This window comes from Poecilia reticulata, chromosome 5 (assembly GCF_904066995.2).
Source record: "Poecilia reticulata chromosome 5, P_reticulata-male-v2, whole genome shotgun sequence".
NCBI lineage: Eukaryota > Metazoa > Chordata > Actinopteri > Cyprinodontiformes > Poeciliidae > Poecilia > Poecilia reticulata.
In genome coordinates this window covers 5,906,267-5,915,199 of record NC_088834.1, presented here as the reverse complement: position 1 = coordinate 5,915,199, position 8,933 = coordinate 5,906,267, and the positions used below count along the sequence as shown (strand labels likewise).

General features: G+C 39.6%; 1 protein-coding gene across 2 annotated transcripts in view; it reads left to right on the top strand.

Annotated features, from left to right (window-relative positions):
* The first annotated feature begins 1,563 nt into the window (after positions 1–1,563).
* The window catches only part of LOC103464721 (metabotropic glutamate receptor 4-like), a 178,246-nt gene continuing 170,876 nt past the window's right edge, over positions 1,564–8,933 (top strand). The window contains exon 1 of one of the 2 annotated variants that reach the window (XM_008409022.3): positions 1,564–4,036. The gene's annotated coding sequence lies outside the window, so the exon portion shown is untranslated. The remainder of the gene's footprint in view (positions 4,037–8,933) is intronic. The other variant, XM_008409021.3, reaches the window with a different exon arrangement.

The window sequence follows — 8,933 nt, the reverse complement described above, 5'->3', positions numbered from 1 at the left end:
AAATGATGTAGAGCACGCTGTTCAATAATGTACACAAGCTAGCTCTGTCATTCTTTTGCATGACTTGTACGGCGACACCACAGCTCAGCAGAGTGTATAGTCAGCTCAAACGTTTGGCTGGAATTTGCTCCAGCAGAGGTGCTGATGAATATTCAGAGGCTCAGCTGCCTCGAGGGTCCTCAGAGACAAGGACCCCCACCTCCCTAGTCTTTACTTCTACACACACATGCACTTCCCTCCACTTTTCTTTTGATCTGGTGGAGTGGGTCCAGCACTCCACAGGTGTGACCCACTCAGACCTGTGAAAGGCTCCACACAACACTCCGGCCTGTGATCAGGAAGGCAAAAGGAGCAGCTGCACAAATCTGAGAAAGCAACGGCTCAATTATCACCAGGGAGATGAGCCAATCGGGACAGCAGCGGCCACTGTAGCAGAGCCGGCCTGAGGAATAAGCAAACTGTACGGCTGCTTAGGGACCTCCTGCTTGTCGCCAGAGCCAAGACAGACATTTTAAAGTGACATAATGAGAGGCATGCTTAAATGCCTAAGTTAATGATTAGTGGTGATTTGTTCTTATGTGTAGGTTGTGGGCATAATTTCATGCAGAGTGACAACGTTTAAGTGGATTAACAAGTCAAAGGTATTTGTCACATTATCCTCCTGAAGCATTGGGTTGATCATAATGACTCAGCTCTTGAGTGGTAGATCTCATGTATCCAAAAACAAGACCATTTTGCATATTAAGCCAATATCTGCTCTTCATGCTTTGGGGGACATCCCGTGTCCATTTCGTCTGTGCTCTCACTTGAAAACATTGTTGTACCTCTCTCAAAACATCTTTGTATTGTGCTCAATCTCTCCTCCTCAGCCTTAATGAAACGACAGAACGGATAGAAAACAACCTCATTAAACTAAACGGCAACAGAACTGAGGTTTCACGATTTGGCCCACATCATTCTGCTAGCAGCCTGGCCAACAAGTTATCTCATATCTCGTTCCATTACTCCAGAGCTCAAGCTTCAAGTGGAAAACTTGAAAGTTATTTTAGATTCAGATCTCCCTTTAGATCAACATTCCACCAAAAATAGCAACCATCAGCTAAGAATAATCACAAAATGTAAATCCTTTTTAGCATCTCACAATCAATAAATAGTCTTTTATGACTTCTGTATGAGCTCATCATTCGTGTCCTCTGCATTGGCTCCCTGTCTACTTTAAAATTCACAACCCTGCAAGGACAAGCAGGGAAATGGGGAAATGAATGGATGATGTATTTTTGGCCTTTGTGTACAGTTACACTCACTAAATTGTAATATTACTGAAAAGTTCATTCACTTCAGTAACTTAATTCGTTAAGTGAAACACATTATAGATTCATTACACACAGACTGATGTTTCCAAGCCTTCATTGCCATTAATTATGTGTTCACACTTACAGCTAATGAAAACACAGGATTACAATATTACATCAGACTACTAGAAGAAAACCTTAATGCAGAAATGTTAATCTAATTTAAATGTTGTTTATTGCCTGTTTAAAGATTGTTTTTTTTATAAAGGTGCTTTTAATCTGCAAAACAAGCTCTTTGGAAAACATATTGATGGAATAATTTTGTATTATTCTCCTTTTAAACATCTTTAACACTTTATTTCAGAGTGTTCAAATCAACAAACTTGACCTCTGTGTGACTAAATCATGTCTCAAGCACAAAAGAGACAAAGTCTTTTCAGTTGTTGCTTCGTGTTGGTGAGACCCTTTTCTCCCTACTGTGCTCCTTTTGTCCTGATCCTTAAGTCTGTGTTAAAATTTTTGTTTTGTTAGTTTGGCCTTCCAAGCCTACACATATTTCTAACTAAATTATTGTGTTTGTTTCATGTGTCTGGTATACATGCTGCTTGTGGGTGTATGATTTCAACTTTCGTTTGAATTTTTCTTGTTGCTTATTTGTTTTTCAGTTTTTGTTCTTGCTTGTTTGTTCTGGATATGATGCTCCAACACTTTGACCAATGAGAACAGCGCTTATAAGTGCTACGCAAAGCTTAGGGATGCACCAACACAAAGTTTGGCCTGAAATCAATATTCAATATTAATACTACTGTCATGAGCAATAATCTATATTTACCGATGTTATGTATATTTCACTGCGGTTTTGGCACCTTTGGAGAAAAACCATCAGAAACAGATAAAAATAAATATTGGTTGTTCATATCAGCCCAGTTTTATTTATCAGACCGACACCGATATGTTAAAAAATTCCTAATATCAGCTGATACCAATGTTGGTGCCAATATATCATGCATCCCTATTAAATCTAGCATTACTTAATTTTCCTGTAGCCTTTTTTACCCCCGTTTTTCTGTGAACAAAACATTAAACTTCCCCCCAAATCAGGATTCTGAAGCATTACTTGATGAAGTGGTTTAACACTGAAGAATGGAGCTAGAGCTCACTGGTCTTTTTTTGTACTTTGTTTGAAGTACTCCAGTGTCTGTCTGAAATATAAGTTTTCTTGAGACAGGCAAGATTTTTATATTTTCCTCAAAACTTCAAGTAAGCCTTACAGCCATGATTACCCTCTACATTTTTTCTAGGTAATCACGCATGCTTGGTACACAAACAGCAATATTTCAAGATATTAAAATATTTTATCCCACTTGAAAGACTAAATATCCAAAGTTTTCTCAAGAACCGTGGTGGAATGCTTTGCAGGAAGTGGGCCCTCAAATAACGTCATGCAAGCTTGGAACAGTCCTGCACAGAAGCCAATTTTTAAGAAAAAAAGACAAGAACGTCTTTTTTCCCCCTTTTTTTTTTCTTTTTTTTTTTTTTTACACCAAACTACAACATAACTGCAATCACGTAATAACATTAAGTAGTTTTAAGCCAAGCTTGATTAAAAAGTAATTTATCTTTTTTTTTTCTTCTTTTTTCCCCAGAATAATATTGGACACACAGAGGCATGCCGTCGGACATCATTTCACAAGCAGGCTGTAGAGTGTGGCATCCCACACGCACACTTACAAAACACAAACCTATAGTGTCCAGATTGAGTTTTCGCACTCAGTGATTGGACTTGATATGTTCGTCATGGTTTACGCACAGCATCCCAACCGCTTTGAGGCTCGACATACTGCATAGGCTGCGGCAACACCTGTAACGTGCGTGACGAGCCACAACCGACATAGTGGAAACAATAAAACCAGCCCTGTTTCATTAGGAGCTCAAAAATGAATTCGTTAGTTTATCCATGCAGCGTGTTAATTATGAGTTTGATGCATTTTGATTCAACATGATCACGCAAGATGTCATGTAGCTACACTTTTACACATAGTTCACATGGTTTCAACTGATCCGTAGACACGGACAGATGCAATGAGGTCCGGCAGTGCTCGAGGAGAAGGGACGAGGTGCTGAAATCAATGTCAAAATTAATATTTTTACATGCCAGCTACTGATTAAAACGTCGGCAAAGTGCTGTTGATATTCTGCAGTTTGTCATTCAAACGTTTCTCCCATTCAGCGATGCTGTGCTTCCTCTCCCGATGAAGGCGGTGGGTTGGGGTTGCATTTAACATCAATCACATCCAGTGCACGGAGCGCACGCAGTCTTCAGTCTATCAGTTGGAGAGTGTATGCTCTCGCCTCGGGTGTCGGATATGCGCTCCTCTCCTGTTTTATCCAGTTGAAAAAAAATCTGATGCCCTTTTCGCTGGAAAAGCGTTGGCGAGTGGCTCCACCGGACCTGCCTTCCCCCTCCTCACTCGAACAAAGCCTGAAGTTGGGACTTGAGGAGTTTTCAGCACCACTTTTTCGTGGACAGCGCTCGCAATGAATTCCGGAGATCGACGCAGCCTCGAAATGCGCTTGGATTCCCGCTGGATACTATTGAGTTACAGTATTTTTTCACTGAAAGCACAACCGTAGTTTTTCAGGAAACATTCTATTCTCCTAATATTCCAGCAGAAACAAAAATGAACGTTTTTTCCTTGGATATGGGTCACTCCATGTAGATTCCCCGTGGGCAGGAGAGCTGGGTAAGTACAGAAAAAAAAAATACAAACAAACAACAAACACTATTTATTGTAATCAAATGTGTAGAAAGCATCGTGACTTCAATCTACCTAACTGTCAAAGCAGATGTTTGATGTGCGCATTTCTGGTCGTTTGGGTTACATGACAATGTGCGAACCACCTAAAACATTTGAATGCGTCTTTAAGTGACTAGCAGCTAACAGATTTAGATCAGTTGTGCAAAGTAAACCCGCGCATTGGGTTTGAAAGCAGTGCAACGCCCTGAACTGTAAGTGTATTGATTTTTTTTTTCTTTAGCGTGCTAAGGCGCAGCGTTATGCGTGGAGCTCTGTGCCTCGCTGCGCTGCAGAGGCGCCTGAAGTCTCACAAAATATGATAAAAGAATGACTCAACGTGGAAACTGCTGCAGCCGCGGGGTCTTCATATAATTATAGTTACAGTTCTGAACGACCTGATTAACCGTGGATGAATCTTCTCTTTGTGCATGAACCAATCCTGTTTGAATCTGAAAGGGCGCAAACCGCCGCTTCCTCAGCATCTCCCCCAAGATCTGATCTCATCTCATCCCCCACCTCTCACCTCGGGTCCCCCCTGTCAGCCTCAAGAACAAGTTGAATCAAGCCGAGGGCAGGAGAGGGGAGCGGGGTTGTGGGTGGTGGGGCACCCTATAGTGCTTGGGTGGTATTCTCTGAGAGCGCGTTGGAGGTGGTGAAGGGTTGCCAATCACTGGAGATGTGCAGATGTGCAACCTCTTATTAATATAAGCCTAACACAAGGCAGTGCTGAAGCTGCAAGCCAGAGCTAACTTTAAAGGGTTGTTCTGTTGACAGTGGTGTATCTTATACCAAATTTGCACCTGCTATGCTTGGTCTAAAGGCATGTAACCAAGGGCTAGAGTTCATGGTCAGGGTTTATAAAATGAGTAAATGCCTGACACACAAGGAAACCCTGGTTTTAATACTAGTTTCCATTTTGAGGTGCTCCCAGGGGCCTTTTTGCTGTGCCACAGATTAGCTTTGTGCAGTAGTGCTCTCACAGGTTCAATTCATGGCGGGGTGCTGCTATGATTACAGCCAAATATGCCATTGTATGCATTCCCTCAACTTACAGGCGAGGAGGGAAGTGCTCTTCATATCAATGCATAATTATCTCAAAAGTGAGACTCAGCAGAAAAGGGCTTTTAATTCGGCCTCGTCCAGGTTTTGAGGTCCCGTGAGGTGGATTTTCTGTCTTGCGTTGGGTTTTTCTTGTTGCTGTGTTCTTCAGTGACTGATAGCCTACCTGGCTTTAGCAACAAAGCATGCAAAGAAATCTCCCCAAGAGAGAGATTGAGGGGAATATTTTGGGTGCAGATTGTGTAGTTGGCAGGGAGGCTTTTCAACCAGCCTTAGATTTACTTTGCCAAGCTTTGCTTTGCTTATCTTGTCCTCTGAGTTAGTTTAGCAAGTGCAGACTCAGCAAATAAGGCCTCTGCTTTGCCTGATGCGAAGTTATCTTTAATATGTCATGTGCTAGAATGTAAGGAGCTATGAAGAGATACTGTAGCACAGCCTCATTCTCTGTTTAATAATACAGGAGGACTCGGCAGCACACTGGATTAGCAAGCCTGCAAAATGCAGACTTTTCTGCATTTCACTCCACTGGCAAAGAGGTCAAATAATGAACATGTTGCATTCGTTTCACAGAAACTATGATGATCAAAGTGTTTGAAATCTCTTTAGGAGAAATAGAGACGTTTGATCCAGCTTTTCAGACAGACTCCCAAGCCGTCGAAGATTTTACTCTAGCTGCTTCACAGATCTTTCAGACAGGCTACAACAAACAAACATGTGCACTGCTTCCCAAAACAGACCTGTGGTCAAATTCCCCACAGACCTGCATTGTTCCCCTTTTACGAAAGCTTGTGGGGCAAAATGTGTGCACAGACCGTGGAGCCCAGGTTCCAGCTTCATCCTCCTCCTGGCAGACGCCATCTGCTCACCGAGGGAGGTTTTCCAAGCGATTCCATACAGTAAAGACAGGCGACGTGGGGGACATGGCTGATGTATACGGTCTGCTGACGTCCTAAAGCCTTAGAAATGGTTAATTATTTTTTAGACTGGTAGATGCCGGAGTTTTTGTTTTCCTAAACCTGTCTATTTGTTTTTATTATTTTGCATGGTTACAGTCTTTACATGGACATGTACTGAAAACCTGTTTATTCCTTATGATAATGAGTAGTTTATATTCAGGGAAATGAACTCTATCTTGGGTTAATGGATTTTTTCTCTCCACGTAACAAGATCTCACATAAGCAGACAGTATTTTCTCTGATTGTTCTAGTTTTCCTATTGTATAAGGATCTAAATGTGAAAAAGCAACAGGTACATAATTTAGCAGCTTAATGTCAATTATGAATGCAGTGTTTGTTATTTGGCCTCCACTGATCAGACAGATCCTCCCACACAACCATAGTTTTAGTTCTTATTGTATTTCTATTAAGTCATTTATTCCATATTAACGTCAAAATGATGAAAATTGTTAACATTGATATGAAAACATCAACAAAAAAAGATGCAAACAAGGTATGTTGCGTGTTTCCTGAGTCATCAACATTCTTCCTGAAGCGGTATTGTGTGAAATGGAGTGTGAAATGAGTGCACTTAACATCCTTGCAGTGGATTATGCACATTATCTTACACAAGGGTTTCAAACCATTTTACCTTCTGCCATCCCTTAAAATGTACCTCTCCTGAGTTCTTACAATGTTCCCTTATGTAGATTCAGTTTTTTTTTGCAGTCAGTTCATTCTCAGACATCCGCACTGAAAGACCATAAAATAACTGTTGAGGTGTACCTAAAAAAAAAGCATTGGTGCATCATTATTGAATCCAAAATTGTTCATTGTTGTAAACACAGAAACCCACTCTCACACTCAACTCTTTTTATTTCTCAATTGTTTTGTTTTCTCCTGCAAAGTGCAAGCTATTGAGGAGGTGCAATACCTACATTAACAAACAAATGATGGTCTTGCATCTATTCTTTAATAGAACCTCAACACGATTGCAGATTCAAAGTATTTTCTATTTTTAGACCGTATTGTTGAAATAACTGCCAATTACACAGGAATGGTAATTTAGCCAAGTAAGAGTACATAAAACTGTAAGAATTATTTAAAATAATTAACAACCATGAGAAGTATTCATACCCTTTGAATTATTTCCCTTTGTGTCGTGCAATAGCTGCATTTTTTAAGGCAAGGACAACAAAATTTCAGGAATTTTAGTAAATGAAAATATGAAAAGTGTGGTATTTCGTTGCCCTGAGTAAAATTTGGATATTGTTTTATAACCAACCCTGATTTAAACTCTTCCAAAACCATTTCTCTGTTGTATTCATCAGTCTTCATGATACTGTATGTTCACTGATGTTGTTTACCTCTAATAGATACAATATCTGCAGTTATACTAAGATGAAACTACACACAAGTGAACTATTTATTCATTCAGTGACTTCTGAATGCAATCGGTGGATGCTGGATTTTATTTCCAGGTGAATTTTAAAATGGCTGAATACAAAAGTATTTCGAGAGTTTTACTGAGTACAAAAATCGATGACTATAGTTCCTTTTCATTCCACTTCACAGTTATACTTTACTCTCTGCAGGTCTATCATATTAAATCCAATAATATTCATTCAAATCTGTGGTTGTAACATGGCAAAATCTGAAATATTTCAAGGAGTGGGCCTCCTTTTTGGACGGCACGGTATTAACTTGTAATTTCTCATGCTGATTTTGTCCCGGTGACTAATAGCTGGTTATTATTTATACAGCTGGAGCTGCTGGAGTTTGAAGTATTGGCTTGAACTACTTGATATGCAGTTTTACTCGCAGGGACACTTTCTGTTTCTCATTTCCTCTCTTATTAGGAATTCCCTGAATAACTCTCTAACCATCGCAGACAGAAAGAAAAAAAAGTAGACCTGAGATACATTTCATTTTCATTTTACTTTTTGATTTTTAATTCCAATGAAATCCAGTGATGATTATACGAATATTTACTGAAATCAATAAATATGTGTGATTTAAGTAAAAAGCTGCTCTTTAATGTCAATTAAATTTTGACTGTCAGTTTACAACAAAAGTCTTTTTTTCCAATCAAATAGTATCTAGCCTTTTGATCTTTGAATAGTCTTGAAGAGAAGTTGCACACTTTTGCAAGTGAAGATGCATTATTTAGCTATCAAGTACAATAAATGTAAAATATTTTTTTCAAATGTATATTTCTTTTAGTGCCTTCTATTTTAGTGCCATACATAGCTAAATAAACTTTGTTACCTTCTACTACCTGTGATGAAATGAATGGCTCAACTTTGAAATTCCTGCACTGCAGCAATAGCTCTGAAAAAAGCTAATAAAAAATAAAGGCATATACTTGTTTTTTTTACGTCAATATTTTATGAAAATCTGTCTGAGGATTTTTATTTATTTATTTATATTTTTGCCAAAAGAGGTACTACTCTTTGCACCAAAGTTATTCACATATACAGGCAGCAGTAGCCCCCATCATAGAGTAGAAATGGATATCACTTTCAATTTTACTTTTTCCAGTCTAAGTGGCCTCAGCGGGCCACAATGGAGCAGAAAAAATACTGCATTTTGAGTAAAAAGGGCAGCCAAGATCACTGCTACAACCGCATTTTCAAAAAATGGTGCAATAGGTAGCTGCATTCATCTGCCCACAGGTCTAGATTTGCTGGGAATGAGTGGAACATGCTCACTTTTCCTTCTGTGAGGGGGCTACAAGGAAACATCACGGTGGAAACCCTACAAGCTCTGCAGCAGGGGAAGATGAAACGGATGGACAGTAAATGGAAACGTCTCCGTTTCTGGTGGTGTTTCATACTGGACTGTATAAG